The following is a 20,772-nucleotide window of genomic DNA, read 5'->3' on the forward strand; positions in this document are numbered from 1 at the left end:
CTCCACTCTGAGAAAGGAGTCTTGGCACAAGGCTCTTGTGTTCTGTGTACACCTGAACGCCAGAGCAAAAGGACAGACCCTGGTTATGCCAGGTGTTGGTAGTCTACACAGAGTGCATTCCTGTGCGACGCACGCTGGTACAGGGTCGTGGCTGTGTCTGCTGTCATTTGAAAGGCACTGTGAACCCAGGACGCGAGTCTTGTGCCCCGGAATGCAGGGCCCAGGAGGCAGCAACTCTCTTGCAAGTCTTCTTCCCTCATGCAGGAGAGTAAACTTCTAAAGCTTTGCTGTGGATGCAGCAGCAAAGTGCTGTTCGCCCCAAGCAGAAAACCTCTGGAAAAGCTCAGCATTCACTGGGAAATCAAAGTCAGTTCTGTGGCCAAGCCAGGCTTGTCTCAGCATAGTCTCCACAGTCTGGAGGGTGAAACCCGCATACAGCGAAACCCTCTTTACCCAGACTTTCCTTCTGCTCGAGAGATAAGCATGGTTGTGCTTATGGAAAGGGCTATAAGGAGAGGGACTCACCCGTTCACACGTTCCCAAGGAGAATGTATGAGGAAGGCGCAATACCCGCTTCGGGAGTAGAGAGGAGACGGTGGCTTTGGTGTTGGCAAACAGAAGTGATGCTGGAAAGTATGCGCTCTGAGGAACACCCCTTGTGGAAGACTATTGTCAACGACTCCCTCTGAGGTGACACAGAACACTGGCTTCTAAAGGGTACAGGAGGGGACAACTAGGACAAGGGTGCTGCTCCACTATGAGAAAGGTGTCTTGGCACAAGGCTCTTGTGTTCTGTGTACACCTGAACGCCAGAGCAAAAGGACAGACCCTGGTTATGCCAGGTGTTGGTAGTCTACACAGAGTGCATTCCTGTGCGACGCACGCTGCAACAGGGTCGTGGCTGTGTCTGCTGTCATTAGAAAGGCACTGTGAACCCAGGTCGCGAGTCTTGTGCCCCGGAATGGAAGGCCCAAGAGGCAGCAAATCTCCTGCAAGTCTTCTTCCCTCATGGCAGGAGAGCAAACTTCTAAAGCTTTGCTGTGGATGCAGCAGCAAAGTGCTGTTCGCCCCAAGCAGAAAACCTCTGGAAAAGCTCAGCATTCACTGGGAAATCAATGTCAGTGCTGTGGCCAAGCCAGGCTTGTCTCAGCATAGTCTCCACAGTCTGGAGGGTGAAACCCGCATACAGCGAAACCCTCTTTACCCAGACTTTCCTTCTGCTCGAGAGATAAGCATGGTTGTGCTTATGGAAAGAGCAATAAGGAGAGGGACTCATCCGTTCACACGCTCCCAAGGAGAAGGTATGGGGAAGGCGCAATACCCGCTTCGGGAGTAGAGAGAAGACGTTGGCTTTGGTGTTGGCAAACACAAGTATTGCTGGAACGTATGCGCTCTGAGGAACACCCCTTGTGGAAGACTAGTGTCATCGACTCCCTCTGAGGTGACACAGAACCCTGGATTCTTAAGGGTACAGGAAGGGACAACTAGGACAAGGGTGCTGCTCCACTCTGAGAAAGGAGTCTAGGCACAAGGCTCTTGTGCTCTGTGTACACCTGAACGCCAGAGCAAAAGAACAGTCCCTGGTTATGCCAGGTGTTGGTAGTCTACACAGAGTGCATTCCTGTGCGACGCACGCTGCTACAGGGTCGTGGCTGTGTCTGCTGTCATTTGAAAGGCACTGTGAACCCAGGACGCGAGTCTTGTGCCCCGGAATGCAAGGCCCAAGAGGCAGCAACTCTCTTGCAAGTCTTCTTCCCTCATGCAGGAGAGCAAACTTCTAAAGCTTTGCTGTGGATGCAGCAGCAAAGTGCTGTTCGCCCCAAGCAGAAAACCTCTGGAAAAGCTCAGCATTCACCGGGAAATCAATGTCAGTTCTGTGGCCAAGCCAGGCTTGTCTCAGCATAGTCTCCACAGTCTGGAGGGTGAAACCCGCATACAGCGAAACCCTCTTTACCCAGACTTTCCTTCTGCTCGAGAGATAAGCATGGTTGTGCTTATGGAAAGAGCAATAAGGAGAGGGACTCACCCGTTCACACGCTCCCAAGGAGAAGGTATGGGGAAGGCGCAATACCCGCTTCGGGAGAAGAGAGGAGACGTTGGCTTTGGTGTTGGCAAACAGAAGTGATGCTGGAAAGTATGCGCTCTGAGGAACACCCCTTAGGGGAAAACTAGTGTCATCGACTCCCTCTGAGGTGACACAGAACCCTGGATTCTTAAGGGTACATGACGGGACAACTAGGACAAGGGTGCTGCTCCACTCTGAGAAAGGTGTCTTGGCACAAGGCTCTTGTGTTCTGTGTACACCTGAACGCCAGAGCAAAAGGACAGACCCTGGTTATGCCAGGTGTTGGTAGTCTACACAGAGTGCATTCCTGTGAGACGCAGGCTGCAACAGGGTCGTGGCTGTGTCTGCTGTCATTAGAAAGGCACTGTGAACCCAGGACGCGAGTCTTGTGCCCCGGAATGGAAGGCCCAAGAGGCAGCAACTCTCTTGCAAGTCTTCTTCCCTCATGCAGGAGAGCAAACTTCTAAAGCTTTGCTGTGGATGCAGCAGCAAAGTGCTGTTCGCCCCAAGCAGAAAACCTCTGGAAAAGCTCAGCATTCACTGGGAAATCAATGTCACTTCTGTGGCCAAGCCAGGCTTGTCTCAGCATAGTCTCCACAGTCTGAAGGGTGAAACCCGCATACAGCGAAACCCTCTTTACCCAGACTTTCCTTCTGCTCGAGAGATAAGCATGGTTGTGCTTATGGAAAGAGCAAAAAGGAGAGGGACTCACCCGTTCACACGCTCCCAAGGAGAAGTTATGTGGAAGGCGCAATACCCGCTTCGGGAGTAGAGAGGAGACGGTGGCTTTGGTGTTGGCAAACAGAAGTGATGCTGGAAAGTATGCGCTCTGAGGAACACCCCTTCTGGAAGTCTAGTGTCAACGACTCCCTCTGAGGTGACACAGAACCCTGGCTTCTAAAGGGTACAGGAGGGGACAACTAGGACAAGGGTGCTGCTCCACTCTGAGAAAGGAGTCTTGGCACAAGGCTCTTGTGTTCTGTGTACACTTGAAAGCCAGAGCAAAAGGACAGACCCTGGTTATGCCAGGTGTTGGTAGTCTACACAGAGTGCATTCCTGTGCGACGCATGCTGCTACAGGGTCGTGGCTGGGTCTGCTGTCATTTGAAAGGCACTGTGATCGCAGGACGCGAGTCTTGTGCCCCGGAATGCAAGGCCCAAGAGGCAGCAACTCTCTTGCAAGTCTTCTTCCCTCATGCAGGAGAGCAAACTTCTAAAGCTTTGCTGTGGATGCAGCAGCAAAGTGCTGTTCGCCCCAAGCAGAAAACCTCTGGAGAAGCTCAGCATTCACTGGGAAATCAATGTCAGTTCTGTGGCCAAGCCAGGCTTGTCTCAGCATAGTCTCCACAGTCTGTAGGGTGAAACCCGCATACAGCGAAACCCTCTTTACCCAGACTTTCCTTCTGCTCGAGAGATAAGCATGGTTGTGCTTATGGAAAGAGCAATAAGGAGAGGGACTCATCCGTTCACACGCTCCCAAGGAGAAGGTATGGGGAAGGCGCAATACACGCATCGGGAGTAGAGAGGAGACGGTGGCTTTGGTGTTGGCAAACAGAAGTGATGCTGGAAAGTATGCGCTCTGAGGAACACCCCTTGTGGAAGACTAGTGTCAACGACTCCCTCTGAGGTGACACAGAAACCTGGTTTCTAAAGGGTACAGGAGGGGACAACTAGGACAAGGGAGCTGCTCCACTCTGAGTAAGGTGTCTTGGCACAAGGCTCTTGTGTTCTGTGTACACCTGAAAGCCAGAGCAAAAGGACAGACCCTCGTTATGCCACGTGTTGGTAGTCTACACAGAGTGCATTCTTGTGCGACGCACGCTGCTACAGGGTCGTGGCTGTGTCTGCTGTCATTTGAAACGCACTGTGAACCCAGGACGCGTCTCTTCTGCCCCAGAATGCAAGGCCCAAGAGGCAGCAACTCTCTTGCAAGTCTTCTTCCCTCATGCAGGAGAGCAAACTTCTAAAGCTTTGCTGTGGATGCAGCAGCAAAGTGCTGTTCGCCCCAAGCAGAAAACCTCTGGAAAAGCTCAGCATTCACTGGGAAATCATGTCAGTTCTGTGGCCAAGCCAGGCTTGTCTCAGCATAGTCTCCACAGCCTGGAGGGTGAAACCCGCATACAGCGAAACCCTCTTTAACCAGACTTTCCTTCTGCTCGAGAGATAAGCATGGTTGTGCTTATGGAAAGAGCAATAAGGAGAGGGACTCACCCGTTCACACGCTCCCAAGGAGAAGGTATGGGGAAGGCGCAATACCCGCTTCGGGAGTAGAGAGGAGACGGTGGCTTTGGTGTTGGCAAACAGAAGTGATGCTGGAAAGTATGCGCTCTGAGGAACACCCCTTGTGGAAGACTAGTGTGAACGACTCCCTCTGAGGTGACACCGAACCTTGGCTTCTAAAGGGTACAGGAGGGGACAACAAGGACAAGGGTGCTGCTCCACTCTGAGTAAGGTGTCTTGGCACAAGGCTCTTGTGTTCTGTGTACACCTGAACGCCAGAGCAAAAGGACAGACCCTGGTTATGCCACGTGTTGGTAGTCTACACAGAGTGCATTCCTGTGCGACGCACGCTGCTACAGGGTCGTGGCTGTGTCTGCTGTCATTTGAAAGGCACTGTGAACCCAGGACGCGAGTCTTGTGCCCCGGAATGCCAGGCCCAATAGGCAGCAACTCTCTTCCAAGTCTTCTTCCCTCATGCAGGAGAGCAAACTTCTAAAGCTTTGCTGTGGATGCAGTAGCAAAGTGCTGTTCGCCCCAAGCAGAAAACCTCTGGAAAAGCTCAGCATTCACTGGGAAATCAATGTCAGTTCTGTGGCCAAGCCAGGCTTGTCTCAGCATAGTCTCCACAGTATGGAGGGTGAAACCCGCATACAGCGAAACCCTCTTTACCCAGACATTCCTTTTGCTCGAGAGATAAGCATGGTTGTGCTTATGGAAAGAGCAAAAAGGAGAGGGACTCACCCGTTCACACGCTCCCAAGGAGAAGTTATGTGGAAGGCGCAATACCCGCTTCGGGAGTAGAGAGGAGACGGTGGCTTTGGTGTTGGCAAACAGAAGTGATGCTGGAAAGTATGCGCTCTGAGGAACACCCCTTCTGGAAGTCTAGTGTCAACGACTCCCTCTGAGGTGACACAGAACCCTGGCTTCTAAAGGGTACAGGAGGGGACAACTAGGACAAGGGTGCTGCTCCACTCTGAGAAAGGAGTCTTGGCACAAGGCTCTTGTGTTCTGTGTACACCTGAAAGCCAGAGCAAAAGAACAGTCCCTGGTTATGCCAGGTGTTGGTAGTCTACACAGAGTGCATTCCTGTGCGACGCATGCTGCTACAGGGTCGTGGCTGTGTCTGCTGTCATTTGAAAGGCACTGTGAACCCAGGACGCGAGTCTTGTGCCCCGGAATGCAAGGCCCAAGAGGCAGCAACTCTCTTGCAAGTCTTCTTCCCTCATGCAGGAGAGCAAACTTCTAAAGCTTTGCTGTGGATGCAGCAGCAAAGTGCTCTTCGCCCCAAGCAGAAAACCTCTGGAAAAGCTCAGCATTCACCGGGAAATCAATGTCAGTTCTGTGGCCAAGCCAGGCTTGTCTCAGCATAGTCTCCACAGTCTGGAGGGTGAAACCCGCATACAGCGAAACCCTCTTTACCCAGACTTTCCTTCTGCTCGAGAGATAAGCATGGTTGTGCTTATGGAAAGAGCAATAAGGAGAGGGACTCAACCGTTCACACGCTCCCAAGGATAAGGTATGGGGAAGGCGCAATATCCGCTTCGGGAGAAGAGAGGAGACGTTGGCTTTGGTGTTGGCAAACAGAAGTGATGCTGGAAAGTATGCGCTCTGAGGAACACCCCTTGGCGGAAAACTAGTGTCATCGACACCCTCTGAGGTGACACAGAACCCTGGCTTCTTAAGGGTACAGGAGGGGACAACTAGGACAAGGGTGCTGCTCCACTCTGAGAAAGGAGTCTTGGCACAAGGCTCTTGTGTTCTGTGTACACCTGAAAGCCAGAGCAAAAGGACAGACCCTCGTTATGCCAGGTGTTGGTAGTCTACACAGAGTGCATTCCTGTGCGACGCACGCTGCTACAGGGTCGTGGCTGTGTCTGCTGTCATTTGAAAGGCACTGTGAACCCAGGACGCGTCTCTTCTGCCCCGGAATGCAAGGCCCAAGAGGCAGCAACTCTCTTGCAAGTCTTCTTCCCTCATGCAGGAGAGCAAACTTCTAAAGCTTTGCTGTGGATGCAGCAGCAAAGTGCTGTTCGCCCCAAGCAGAAAACCTCTGGAAAAGCTCAGCATTCACTGGGAAATCATGTCAGTTCTGTGGCCAAGCCAGGCTTGTCTCAGCATAGTCTCCACACGCTGGAGGGTGAAACCCGCATACAGCGAAACCCTCTTTACCCAGACTTTCCTTCTGCTCGAGAGATAAGCATGGTTGTGCTTATGGAAAGAGCAATAAGGAGAGGGACTCACCCGTTCACACGCTCCCAAGGAGAAGGTATGGGGAAGGCGCAATACCCGCTTCGGGAGTAGAGAGGAGACGGTGGCTTTGGTGTTGGCAAACAGAAGTGATGCTGGAAAGTATGCGCTCTGAGGAACACCCCTTAGGGGAAAACTAGTGTCATCGACTCCCTCTGAGGTGACACAGAACCCTGGCTTCTTAAGGGTACAGGACGGGACAACTAGGACAAGGGTGCTGCTCCACTCTGAGAAAGGAGTCAAGGCACAAGGCTCTTGTGTTCTGTGTACACCTGAACGCCAGAGCAAAAGGACAGACCCTGGTTATGCCAGGTGTTGGTAGTCTACACAGAGTGCATTCCTGTGCGACGCACGCTGCTACAGGGTCGTGGCTGTGTCTGCTCTCATTTGAAAGGCACTGTGAACCCAGGACGTGAGTCTTGTGCCCCGGAATGCAAAGCCCAAGAGGCAGCAACTCTCTTGCAAGTCTTCTTCCCTCATGCAGGAGAGCAAACTTCTAAAGCTTTGCTGTGGATGCAGCTGCAAAGTGCTTTTCGCCCCAAGCAGAAAACCTCTGGAAAAGCTCAGCATTCACTGGGAAATCAATGTCAGTTCTGTGGCCAAGCCAGGCTTGTCTCAGCATAGTCTCCACAGTCTGGAGGGTGAAACCCGCATACAGCGAAACCCTCTTTACCCCGACTTTCCTTCTGCTCCTGAGACAATCATGGTTGTGCTTATGGAAAGGGCAATAAGGAGAGGGACTCACCCGTTCATACGCTCCCAAGGAGAAGGTATGGGGAAGGCGCAATACCTGCTTCGGGAGTAGAGAGGAGACGGTGGCTTTGGTGTTGGCAAACAGAATTGATGCTGGAAAGTATGCGCTCTGAGGAACACCCCTTATGGAAGACTAGTGTCAACGACTCCCTCTGAAGTGACACAGAACCCTGACTTCTAAAGGGTACAGGAGGGGACAACTAGGACAAGGGTGCTGCTCCACTCTGAGAAAGGAGTCTTGGCACAAGGCTCTTGTGTTCTGTGTACACCTGAAAGCCAGAGCAAAAGGACAGACCCTGGTTATGCCAGGTGTTGGTAGTCTACACAGAGTGCATTCCTGTGTGACGCATGCTGCTACAGGGTCGTGGCTGGGTCTGCTTTCATTTGAAAGGCACTGTGATCGCAGGACGCGAGTCTTGTGCCCCGGAATGCAAGGCCCAAGAGGCAGCAACTCTCTTGCAAGTCTTCTTCCCTCATGCAGGAGAGCAAACTTCTAAAGCTTTGCTGTGGATGCAGCAGCAAAGTGCTGTTCGCCCCAAGCAGAAAACCTCTGGAGAAGCTCAGCATTCACTGGGAAATCAATGTCAGTTCTGTGGCCAAGCCAGGCTTGTCTCAGCATAGTCTCCACAGTCTGGAGGGTGAAACCCGCATACAGCGAAACCCTCTTTACCCAGACTTTCCTTCTGCTCGAGAGAAAGCAAGGTTGTGCTTATGGAAAGAGCAATAAGGAGAGGGACTCATCCGTTCACACGCTCCCAAGGAGAAGGTATGGGGAAGGCGCAATACACGCATCGGGAGTAGAGAGGAGACGGTGGCTTTGGTGTTGGCAAACAGAAGTGATGCTGGAAAGTATGCGCTCTGAGGAACACCCCTTGTGGAAGACTAGTGTCAACGACTCCCTCTGAGGTGACACAGAAACCTGGTTTCTAAAGGGTACAGGAGGGGACAACTAGGACAAGGGAGCTGCTCCACTCTGAGTAAGGTGTCTTGGCACAAGGCTCTTGTGTTCTGTGTACACCTGAAAGCCAGAGCAAAAGGACAGACCCTCGTTATGCCAGGTGTTGGTAGTCTACACAGAGTGCATTCTTGTGCGACGCACGCTGCTACAGGGTCGTGGCTGTGTCTGCTGTCATTTGAAAGGCACTGTGAACCCAGGACGCGTCTCTTCTGCCCCGGAATGCAAGGCCCAAGAGGCAGCAACTCTCTTGCAAGTCTTCTTCCCTCATGCAGGAGAGCAAACTTCTAAAGCTTTGCTGTGGATGCAGCAGCAAAGTGCTGTTCGCCCCAAGCAGAAAACCTCTGGAAAAGCTCAGCATTCACTGGGAAATCATTTCAGTTCTGTGGCCAAGCCAGGCTTGTCTCAGCATAGTCTCCACAGCCTGGAGGGTGAAACCCGCATACAGCGAAACCCTCTTTAACCAGACTTTCCTTCTGCTCGAGAGATAAGCATGGTTGTGCTTATGGAAAGAGCAATAAGGAGAGGGACTCACCCGTTCACACGCTCCCAAGGAGAAGGTATGGGGAAGGCGCAATACCCGCTTCGGGAGTAGAGAGGAGACGGTGGCTTTGGTGTTGGCAAACAGAAGTGATGCTGGAATGTATGCGCTCTGAGGAACACCCCTTGTGGAAGACTAGTGTGAATGACTCCCTCTGAGGTGACACCGAACCTTGGCTTCTAAAGGGTACAGGAGGGGACAACAAGGACAAGGGTGCTGCTCCACTCTGAGTAAGGTGTCTTGGCACAAGGCTCTTGTGTTCTGTGTACACCTGAACGCCAGAGCAAAAGGACAGACCCTGGTTATGCCACGTGTTGGTAGTCTACACAGAGTGCATTCCTGTGCGACGCACGCTGCTACAGGGTCGTGGCTGTGTCTGCTGTCATTTGAAAGGCACTGTGAACCCAGGACGCGAGTCTTGTGCCCCGGAATGCAAGGCCCAATAGGCAGCAACTCTCTTGCAAGTCTTCTTCCCTCATGCAGGAGAGCAAACTTCTAAAGCTTTGCTGTGGATGCAGTAGCAAAGTGCTGTTCTCCCCAAGCAAAAAACCTCTGGAAAAGCTCAGCATTCACTGGGAAATCAATGTCAGTTCTGTGGCCAAGCCAGGCTTGTCTCAGCATAGTCTCCACAGTCTGGAGGGTGAAACACGCATACAGCGAAACCCTCTTTACCCAGACATTCCTTTTGCTCGAGAGATAAGCATGGTTGTGCTTATGGAAAGAGCAAAAAGGAGAGGGACTCACCCGTTCACACGCTCCCAAGGAGAAGTTATGTGGAAGGCGCAATACCCGCTTCGGGAGTAGAGAGGAGACGGTGGCTTTGGTGTTGGCAAACAGAAGTGATGCTGGAAAGTATGCGCTCTGAGGAACACCCCTTGTGGAAGACTAGTGTCAACGACTCCCTCTGAGGTGACACAGAACCCTGGCTTCTAAAGGGTACAGGAGGGGACAACTAGGACAAGGGTGCTGCTCCACTCTGAGAAAGGAGTCTTGGCACAAGGCTCTTGTGTTCTGTGTACACCTGAAAGCCAGAGCAAAAGAACAGTCCCTGGTTATGCCAGGTGTTGGTAGTCTACACAGAGTGCATTCCTGTGCGACGCATGCTGCTACAGGGTCGTGGCTGTGTCTGCTGTCATTTGAAAGGCAATGTGAACCCAGGACGCGAGTCTTGTGCCCCGGAATGCAAGGCCCAAGAGGCAGCAACTCTCTTGCAAGTCTTCTTCCCTCATGCAGGAGAGCAAACTTCTAAAGCTTTGCTGTGGATGCAGCAGCAAAGTGCTGTTCGCCCCAAGCAGAAAACCTCTGGAAAAGCTCAGCATTCACCGGGAAATCAATGTCAGTTCTGTGGCCAAGCCAGGCTTGTCTCAGCATAGTCTCCACAGTCTGGAGGGTGAAACCCGCATACAGCGAAACCCTCTTTACCCAGACTTTCCTTCTGCTCGAGAGATAAGCATGGTTGTGCTTATGGAAAGAGCAATAAGGAGAGGGACTCACCCGTTCACACGCTCCCAAGGAGAAGGTATTGGGAAGGCGCAATACACGCTTCGGGAGTAGAGAGGAGACGGTGGCTTTGGTGTTGGCAAACAGAAGTGATGCTGGAAAGTATGCGCTCTGAGGAACACCCCTTGTGGAAGACTAGTGTCAACGACTCCCTCTGAGGTGACACAGAAACCTGGTTTCTAAAGGGTACAGGAGGGGACAACTAGGACAAGGGAGCTGCTCCACTCTGAGTAAGGTGTCTTGGCACAAGGCTCTTGTGTTCTGTGTACACCTGAAAGCCAGAGCAAAAGGACAGAACCTCGTTATGCCAGGTGTTGGTAGTCTACACAGAGTGCATTCTTGTGCGACGCACGCTACTACAGGGTCGTGGCTGTGTCTGCTGTCATTTGAAAGGCACTGTGAAACCAGGACGCGTCTCTTCTGCCCCGGAATGCAAGGCCCAAGAGGCAGCAACTCTCTTGCAAGTCTTCTTCCCTCATGCAGGAGAGCAAACTTCTAAAGCTTTGCTGTGGATGCAGCAGCAAAGCGCTGTTCGCCCCAAGCAGAAAACCTCTGGAAAAGCTCAGCATTCACTGGGAAATCATGTCAGTTCTGTGGCCAAGCCAGGCTTGTCTCAGCATAGTCTCCACACGCTGGAGGGTGAAACCCGCATACAGCGAAACCCTCTTTACCCAGACTTTCCTTCTGCTCGAGAGATAAGCATGGTTGTGCTTATGGAAAGAGCAATAAGGAGAGGGACTCACCCGTTCACACGCTCCCAAGGAGAAGGTATGGGGAAGGCGCAATACCCGCTTCGGGAGTAGAGAGGAGACGGTGGCTTTGGTGTTGGCAAACAGAAGTGATGCTGGAAAGTATGCGCTCTGAGGAACACCCCTTGTGGAAGACTAGTGTGAACGACTCCCTCTGAGGTGACACCGAACCTTGGCTTCTAAAGGGTACAGGAGGGGACAACAAGGATAAGGGTGCTGCTCCACTCTGAGTAAGGTGTCTTGGCACAAGGCTCTTGTGTTCTGTGTACACCTGAACGCCAGAGCAAAAGGACAGACCCTGGTTATGCCACGTGTTGGTAGTCTACACAGAGTGCATTCCTGTGCGACGCACGCTGCTACAGGGTCGTGGCTGTGTCTGCTGTCATTTGAAAGGCACTGTGAACCCAGGACGCGAGTCTTGTGCCCCGGAATGCAAGGCCCAATAGGCAGCAACTCTCTTGCAAGTCTTCTTCCCTCATGCAGGAGAGCAAACTTCTAAAGCTTTGCTGTGGATGCAGTAGCAAAGTGCTGTTCTCCCCAAGCAAAAAACCTCTGGAAAAGCTCAGCATTCACTGGGAAATCAATGTCCGTTCTGTGGCCAAGCCAGGCTTGTCTCAGCATAGTCTCCACAGTCTGGAGGGTGAAACCCGCATACAGCGAAACCCTCTTTACCCAGACATTCCTTTTGCTCGAGAGATAAGCATGGTTGTGCTTATGGAAAGAGCAAAAAGGAGAGGGACTCACCCGTTCACACGCTCCCAAGGAGAAGGTATGTGGAAGGCGCAATACCCGCTTCGGGAGTAGAGAGGAGACGGTGGCTTTGGTGTTGGCAAACAGAAGTGATGCTGGAATGTATGTGCTCTAGGAACACCCCTTGTGGAAGTCTAGTGTCAACGACTCCCTCTGAGGTGACACAGAACCCTGGCTTCTAAAGGGTACAGGAGGGGACAACTAGGACAAGGGTGCTGCTCCACTCTGAGAAAGGAGTCCTCGCTCAAGGTTCTTGTGTTCTGTGTACACCTGAACGCCAGAGCAAAAGGACAGACCCTGGTTATGCCAGGTGTTGGTAGTCTACACAGAGTGCATTCCTGTGCGACGCATGCTGCTACAGGGTCGTGGCTGTGTCTGCTGTCATTTGAAAGGCACTGTGAACCCAGGACGCGAGTCTTGTGCCCCGGAATGCAAGGCCCAAGAGGCAGCAACTCTCTTGCAAGTCTTCTTCCCTCATGCAGGAGAGCAAACTTCTAAAGCTTTGCTGTGGATGCAGCAGCAAAGTGCTCTTCGCCCCAAGCAGAAAACCTCTGGAAAAGCTCAGCATTCACCGGGAAATCAATGTCAGTTCTGTGGCCAAGCCAGGCTTGTCTCAGCATAGTCTCCACAGTCTGGAGGGTGAAACCCGCATACAGCGAAACCCTCTTTACCCAGACTTTCCTTCTGCTCGAGAGATAAGCATGGTTGTGCTTATGGAAAGAGCAATAAGGAGAGGGACTCACACGTTCACACGCTCCCAAGGAGAAGATATTGGGAAGGCGCAATACCCGCTTCGGGAGAAGAGAGGAGACGTTGGCTTTGGTGTTGGCAAACAGAAGTGATGCTGGAAAGTATGCGCTCTGAGGAACACCCCTTGTGGAAGACTAGTGTCAACGACTCCCTCTGAGGTGACACAGAACCCTGGCTTCTAAAGGGTACAGGAGGGGACAACTAGGACAAGGGTGCTGCTCCACTCTGAGAAAGGAGTCTTGGCACAAGGCTCTTGTGTTCTGTGTACACCTGAACGCCAGAGCAAAAGGACAGACCCTGGTTATGCCAGGTGTTGGTAGGCTACACCGAGTGCATTCCTGTGCGACGCACGCTGCTACAGGGTCGTGGCTGTGTCTGCTGTCATTTGAAAGGCACTGTGAACCCAGGACGCGAGTCTTGTGCCCCGGAATGCAGGGCCCAGGAGGCAGCAACTCTCTTGCAAGTCTTCTTCCCTCATGCAGGAGAGTAAACTTCTAAAGCTTTGCTGTGGATGCAGCAGCAAAGTGCTGTTCGCCCCAAGCAGAAAACCTCTGGAAAAGCTCAGCATTCACTGGGAAATCAAAGTCAGTTCTGTGGCCAAGCCAGGCTTGTCTCAGCATAGTCTCCACAGTCTGGAGGGTGAAACCCGCATACAGCGAAACCCTCTTTACCCAGACTTTCCTTCTGCTCGAGAGATAAGCATGGTTGTGCTTATGGAAAGGGCTATAAGGAGAGGGACTCACCCGTTCACACGTTCCCAAGGAGAATGTATGAGGAAGGCGCAATACCCGCTTCGGGAGTAGAGAGGAGACGGTGGCTTTGGTGTTGGCAAACAGAAGTGATGCTGGAAAGTATGCGCTCTGAGGAACACCCCTTGTGGAAGACTATTGTCTACGACTCCCTCTGAGGTGACACAGAACACTGGCTTCTAAAGGGTACAGGAGGGGACAACTAAGACAAGGGTGCTGCTCCACTATGAGAAAGGTGTCTTGGCACAAGGCTCTTGTGTTCTGTGTACACCTGAACGCCAGAGCAAAAGGACAGACCCTGGTTATGCCAGGTGTTGGTAGTCTACACAGAGTGCATTCCTGTGCGACGCACGCTGCAACAGGGTCGTGGCTGTGTCTGCTGTCATTAGAAAGGCACTGTGAACCCAGGACGCGAGTCTTGTGCCCCGGAATGCAAGGCCCAAGAGGCAGCAAATCTCTTGCAAGTCTTCTTCCCTCATGCAGGAGAGCAAACTTCTAAAGCTTTGCTGTGGATGCAGCAGCAAAGTGCTGTTCGCCCCAAGCAGAAAACCTCTGGAAAAGCTCAGCATTCACTGGGAAATCAATGTCAGTGCTGTGGCCAAGCCAGGCTTGTCTCAGAATAGTCTCCACAGTCTGGAGGGTGAAACCCGCATACAGCGAAACCCTCTTTACCCAGACTTTCCTTCTGCTCGAGAGATAAGCATGGTTGTGCTTATGGAAAGAGCAATAAGGAGAGGGACTCATCCGTTCACACGCTCCCAAGGAGAAGGTATGGGGAAGGCGCAATACCCGCTTCGGGAGTAGAGAGAAGACGTTGGCTTTGGTGTTGGCAAACACAAGTGATGCTGGAACGTATGCGCTCTGAGGAACACCCCTTGTGGAAGACTAGTGTCATCGACTCCCTCTGAGGTGACACAGAACCCTGGATTCTTAAGGGTACAGGAAGGGACAACTAGGACAAGGGTGCTGCTCCACTCTGAGAAAGGAGTCTAGGCACAAGGCTCTTGTGTTCTGTGTACACCTGAACGCCAGAGCAAAAGAACAGTCCCTGGTTATGCCAGGTGTTGGTAGTCTACACAGAGTGCATTCCTGTGCGACGCACGCTGCTACAGGGTCGTGGCTGTGTCTGCTGTCATTTGAAAGGCACTGTGAACCCAGGACGCGAGTCTTGTGCCCCGGAATGCAAGGCCCAAGAGGCAGCAACTCTCTTGCAATTCTTCTTCCCTCATGCAGGAGAGCAAACTTCTAAAGCTTAGCTGTGGATGCAGCAGCAAAGTGCTGTTCGTCCCAAGCAGAAAACCTCTGGAAAAGCTCAGCATTCACTGGGAAATCAATGTCAGTTCTGTGGCCAAGCCAGGCTTGTCTCAGCATAGTCTCCACCGTCTGAAGGGTGAAACCCGCATACAGCGAAACCCTCTTTACCCAGACTTTCCTTCTGCTCGAGAGATAAGCATGGTTGTGCTTATGGAAAGAGCCATAAGGAGAGGGACTCACCCGTTCACACGCTCCCAAGGAGAAGGTATGGGGAAGGCGCAATACCCGCTTCGGGAGTAGAGAGGAGACTTTGGCTTTGGTGTTGGCAAACAGAAGTGATGCTGGAAAGTATGCGCTCTGAGGAACACCCCTTGGGGGAAAACTAGTGTCATCGACTCCCTCTGAGGTGACACAGAACCCTGGCTTCTTAAGGGTACATGACGGGACAACTAGGACAAGGGTGCTGCTCCACTCTGAGAAAGGAGTCTTGGCACAAGGCTCTTGTGTTCTGTGTACACCTGAACGCCAGAGCAAAAGAACAGTCCCTGGTTATGCCAGGTGTTGGTAGGCTACACAGAGTGCATTCCTGTGCGACGCACGCTGCTACAGGGTCGTGGCTGTGTCTGCTGTCATTTGAAAGGCACTGTGAACCCAGGACGCGAGTCTTGTGCCCCGGAATGCAGGGCCCAGGAGGCAGCAACTCTCTTGCAAGTCTTCTTCCCTCATGCAGGAGAGTAAACTTCTAAAGCTTTGCTGTGGATGCAGCAGCAAAGTGCTGTTCGCCCCAAGCAGAAAACCTCTGGAAAAGCTCAGCATTCACTGGGAAATCAAAGTCAGTTCTGTGGCCAAGCCAGGCTTGTCTCAGCATAGTCTCCACAGTCTGGAGGGTGAAACCCGCATACAGCGAAACCCTCTTTACCCAGACTTTCCTTCTGCTCGAGAGATAAGCATGGTTGTGCTTATGGAAAGGGCTATAAGGAGAGGGACTCACCCGTTCACACGTTCCCAAGGAGAATGTATGAGGAAGGCGCAATACCCGCTTCGGGAGTAGAGAGGAGACGGTGGCTTTGGTGTTGGCAAACAGAAGTGATGCTGGAAAGTATGCGCTCTGAGGAACACCCCTTGTGGAAGACTATTGTCTACGACTCCCTCTGAGGTGACACAGAACACTGGCTTCTAAAGGGTACAGGAGGGGACAACTAAGACAAGGGTGCTGCTCCACTATGAGAAAGGTGTCTTGGCACAAGGCTCTTGTGTTCTGTGTACACCTGAACGCCAGAGCAAAAGGACAGACCCTGGTTATGCCAGGTGTTGGTAGTCTACACAGAGTGCATTCCTGTGCGACGCATGCTGCTACAGGGTCGTGGCTGTGTCTGCTGTCATTTGAAAGGCACTGTGAACCCAGGACGCGAGTCTTGTGCCCCGGAATGCAAGGCCCAAGAGGCAGCAACTCTCTTGCAAGTCTTCTTCCCTCATGCAGGAGAGCAAACTTCTAAAGCTTTGCTGTGGATGCAGCAGCAAAGTGCTCTTCGCCCCAAGCAGAAAACCTCTGGAAAAGCTCAGCATTCACCGGGAAATCAATGTCAGTTCTGTGGCCAAGCCAGGCTTGTCTCAGCATAGTCTCCACAGTCTGGAGGGTGAAACCCGCATACAGCGAAACCCTCTTTACCCAGACTTTCCTTCTGCTCGAGAGATAAGCATGGTTGTGCTTATGGAAAGAGCAATAAGGAGAGGGACTCACACGTTCACACGCTCCCAAGGAGAAGATATTGGGAAGGCGCAATACCCGCTTCGGGAGAAGAGAGGAGACGTTGGCTTTGGTGTTGGCAAACAGAAGTGATGCTGGAAAGTATGCGCTCTGAGGAACACCCCTTGGGGGAAAACTAGTGTCATCGACTCCCTCTGAGGTGACACAGAACCCTGGCTTCTTAAGGGTACATGACGGGACAACTAGGACAAGGGTGCTGCTCCACTCTGAGAAAGGAGTCTTGGCACAAGGCTCTTGTGTTCTGTGTACACCTGAACGCCAGAGCAAAAGGACAGACCCTGGTTATGCCAGGTGTTGGTAGGCTACACAGAGTGCATTCCTGTGCGACGCACGCTGCTACAGGGTCGTGGCTGTGTCTGCTGTCATTTGAAAGGCACTGTGAACCCATGACGCGAGTCTTGTGCCCCGGAATGCAGGGCCCAGGAGGCAGCAACTCTCTTGCAAGTCTTCTTCCCTCATGCAGGAGAGTAAACTTCTAAAGCTTTGCTGTGGATGCAGCAGCAAAGTGCTGTTCGCCCCAAGCAGAAAACCTCTGGAAAAGCTCAGCATTCACTGGGAAATCAAAGTCAGTTCTGTGGCCAAGCCAGGCTTGTCTCAGCATAGTCTCCACAGTCTGGAGGGTGAAACCCGCATACAGCGAAACCCTCTTTACCCAGACTTTCCTTCTGCTCGAGAGATAAGCATGGTTGTGCTTATGGAAAGGGCTATAAGGAGAGGGACTCACCCGTTCACACGTTCCCATGGAGAATGTATGAGGAAGGCGTAATACCCGCTTCGGGAGTAGAGAGGAGACGGTGGCTTTGGTGTTGGCAAACAGAAGTGATGCTGGAAAGTATGCGCTCTGAGGAACACCCCTTGTGGAAGACTATTGTCTACGACTCCCTCTGAGGTGACACAGAACACTGGCTTCTAAAGGGTACAGGAGGGGACTTCTAAGACAAGGGTGCTGCTCCACTATGAGAAAGGTGTCTTGGCACAAGGCTCTTGTGTTCTGTGTACACCTGAACGCCAGAGCAAAAGGACAGACCCTGGTTATGCCAGGTGTTGGTAGTCTACACAGAGTGCATTCCTGTGCGACGCACGCTGCAACAGGGTCGTGGCTGTGTCTGCTGTCATTAGAAAGGCACTGTGAACCCAGGACGCGAGTCTTGTGCCCCGGAATGCAAGGCCCAAGAGGCAGCAAATCTCTTGCAAGTCTTCTTCCCTCATGCAGGAGAGCAAACTTCTAAAGCTTTGCTGTGGATGCAGCAGCAAAGTGCTGTTCGCCCCAAGCAGAAAACCTCTGGAAAAGCTCAGCATTCACTGGGAAATCAATGTCAGTGCTGTGGCCAAGCCAGGCTTGTCTCAGAATAGTCTCCACAGTCTGGAGGGTGAAACCCGCATACAGCGAAACCCTCTTTACCCAGACTTTCCTTCTGCTCGAGAGATAAGCATGGTTGTGCTTATGGAAAGAGCAATAAGGAGAGGGACTCATCCGTTCACACGCTCCCAAGGAGAAGGTATGGGGAAGGCGCAATACCCGCTTCGGGAGTAGAGAGAAGACGTTGGCTTTGGTGTTGGCAAACACAAGTGATGCTGGAACGTATGCGCTCTGAGGAACACCCCTTGTGGAAGACTAGTGTCATCGACTCCCTCTGAGGTGACACAGAACCCTGGATTCTTAAGGGTACAGGAAGGGACAACTAGGACAAGGGTGCTGCTCCACTCTGAGAAAGGAGTCTAGGCACAAGGCTCTTGTGTTCTGTGTACACCTGAACGCCAGAGCAAAAGAACAGTCCCTGGTTATGCCAGGTGTTGTTAGTCTACACAGAGTGCATTCCTGTGCGACGCACGCTGCTACAGGGTCGTGGCTGTGTCTGCTGTCATTTGAAAGGCACTGTGAACCCAGGACGCGAGTCTTGTGCCCCGGAATGCAAGGCCCAAGAGGCAGCAACTCTCTTGCAAGTCTTCTTCCCTCATGCAGGAGAGCAAACTTCTAAAGCTTTGCTGTGGATGCAGCAGCAAAGTGCTGTTCGCCCCAAGCAGAAAACCTCTGGAAAAGCTCAGCATTCACCGGGAAATCAATGTCAGTTCTGTGGCCAAGCCAGGCTTGTCTCAGCATAGTCTCCACAGTCTGGAGGGTGAAACCCGCATACAGCGAAACCCTCTTTACCCAGACTTTCCTTCTGCTCGAGAGATAAGCATGGTTGTGCTTATGGAAAGAGCAATAAGGAGAGGGACTCACCCGTTCACACGCTCCCAAGGAGAAGGTATGGGGAAGGCGCAATACCCGCTTCGGGAGAAGAGAGGAGACGTTGGCTTTTGTGTTGGCAAACAGAAGTGATGCTGGAAAGTATGCGCTCTGAGGAACACCCCTTAGGGGAAAACTAGTGTCATCGACTCCCTCTGAGGTGACACAGAACCCTGGATTCTTAAGGGTACATGACGGGACAACTAGGACAAGGGTGCTGCTCCACTCTGAGAAAGGTGTCTTGGCACAAGGCTCTTGTGTTCTGTGTACACCTGAACGCCAGAGCAAAAGGACAGACCCTGGTTATGCCAGGTGTTGGTAGTCTACACAGAGTGCATTCCTGTGAGACGCAGGCTGCAACAGGGTCGTGGCTGTGTCTGCTGTCATTAGAAAGGCACTGTGAACCCAGGACGCGAGTCTTGTGCCCCGGAATGGAAGGCCCAAGAGGCAGCAACTCTCTTGCAAGTCTTCTTCCCTCATGCAGGAGAGCAAACTTCTAAAGCTTTGCTGTGGATGCAGCAGCAAAGTGCTGTTCGCCCCAAGCAGAAAACCTCTGGAAAAGCTCAGCATTCACTGGGAAATCAATGTCAGTTCTGTGGCCAAGCCAGGCTTGTCTCAGCATAGTCTCCACAGTCTGAAGGGTGAAACCCGCATACAGCGAAACCCTCTTTACCCAGACTTTCCTTCTGCTCGAGAGATAAGCATGGTTGTGCTTATGGAAAGAGCAATAAGGAGAGGGACTCACCCGTTCACACGCTCCCAAGGAGAAGGTATGGGGAAGGCGCAATAACCGCTTCGGGAGTAGAGATGAGACTTTGGCTTTGGTGTTGGCAAACAGAAGTGATGCTGGAAAGTATGCGCTCTGAGGAACACCCCTTGTGGAAGACTAGTGTCAACGACTCCCTCTGAAGTGACACAGAACCCTGGCTTCTAAAGGGTAAAGGAGGGGACAACTAGGACAAGGGTGCTGCTCCACTCTGAGAAAGGAGTCTTGGCACAAGGCTCTTGTGTTCTGTGTACACCTGAACGCCAGAGCAAAAGGACAGACCCTGGTTATGCCAGGTGATGGTAGTCTACACAGAGTGCATTCCTGTGCGACGCACGCTGCTACAGGGTCGTGGCTGTGTCTGCTGTAATTTGAAAGGCACTGTGAACCCAGGACGCGAGTCTTGTGCCCCGGAATGCAGGGCCCATGAGGCAGCAACTCTCTTGCAAGTCTTCTTCCCAAATGCAGGAGAGCAAACTTCTAAAGCTTTGCTGTGGATGCAGCAGCAAAGTGCTGTTCGCCCCAAGCAGAAAACCTCTGGAAAAGCTCAGCATTCACTGGGAAATCAGTGTCAGTTCTGTGGCCAAGCCAGGCTTGTCTCAGCATAGTCTCCACAGTCTGGAGGGTGAAACCCGCATACAGCGAAACCCTCTTTACCCAGACTTTCCTTCTGCTCGAGAGATAAGCATGGTTTGCTTATGGAAAGAGCAATAAGGAGAGGGACTCACCCGTTCACACGTTCCCAAGGAGAAGGTATGAGGAAGGCGCAATACCCGCTTCGGGAGTAGAGAGGAGACGGTGGCTTTGGTGTTGGCAAACAGAAGTGATGCTGGAAAGTATGCGCTCTGAGGAACACCCCTTGTGGAAGACTAGTGTCAACGACTCCCTCTGAGGTGAAACAGAACCCTGGCTTCTAAAGGGTACAGGAGGGGAAAACTAGGACAAGGGTGTTGCTCCACTCTGAGAAAGGAGTCTTGGCACAAGGCTCTTGTGTTCTGTGTACACCTGAACGCCAGAGCAAAAGGAATGTCCCTGGTTATGCCAGGTGTTGGTAGTCTACACAGAGTGCATTCCTGTGCGACGCACGCTGCTACAGGGTCGTGGCTGTGTATGCTCTCATTTGAAAGGCACTGTGAACCCAGGACGCGAGTCTTGTGCCCCGGAATGCAAGGCCCAAGAGGCAGCAACTCTCTTGCAAGTCTTCTTCCCTCATGCAGGAGAGCAAACTTCTAAAGCTTTGCTGTGGATGCAGCAGCAAAGTGCTGTTCGCCCCAAGCAGAAAACCTCTGGAAAAGCTCAGCATTCACTGGGAAATCAAAGTCAGTTCGGTGGCCAAGCCAGGCTTGTCTCAGCATAGTCTCCACAGTCTGGAGGGTGAAACCCGCATACAGCGAAACCCTCTTTGCCCAGACATTCCTTCTGCTCGAGAGATAAGCATGGTTGTGCTTATGGAAAGAGCAATAAGGAGAGGGACT

This window comes from Neovison vison, chromosome 9, assembly GCF_020171115.1.
Source record: "Neovison vison isolate M4711 chromosome 9, ASM_NN_V1, whole genome shotgun sequence".
Lineage (NCBI taxonomy): Eukaryota > Metazoa > Chordata > Mammalia > Carnivora > Mustelidae > Neogale > Neogale vison.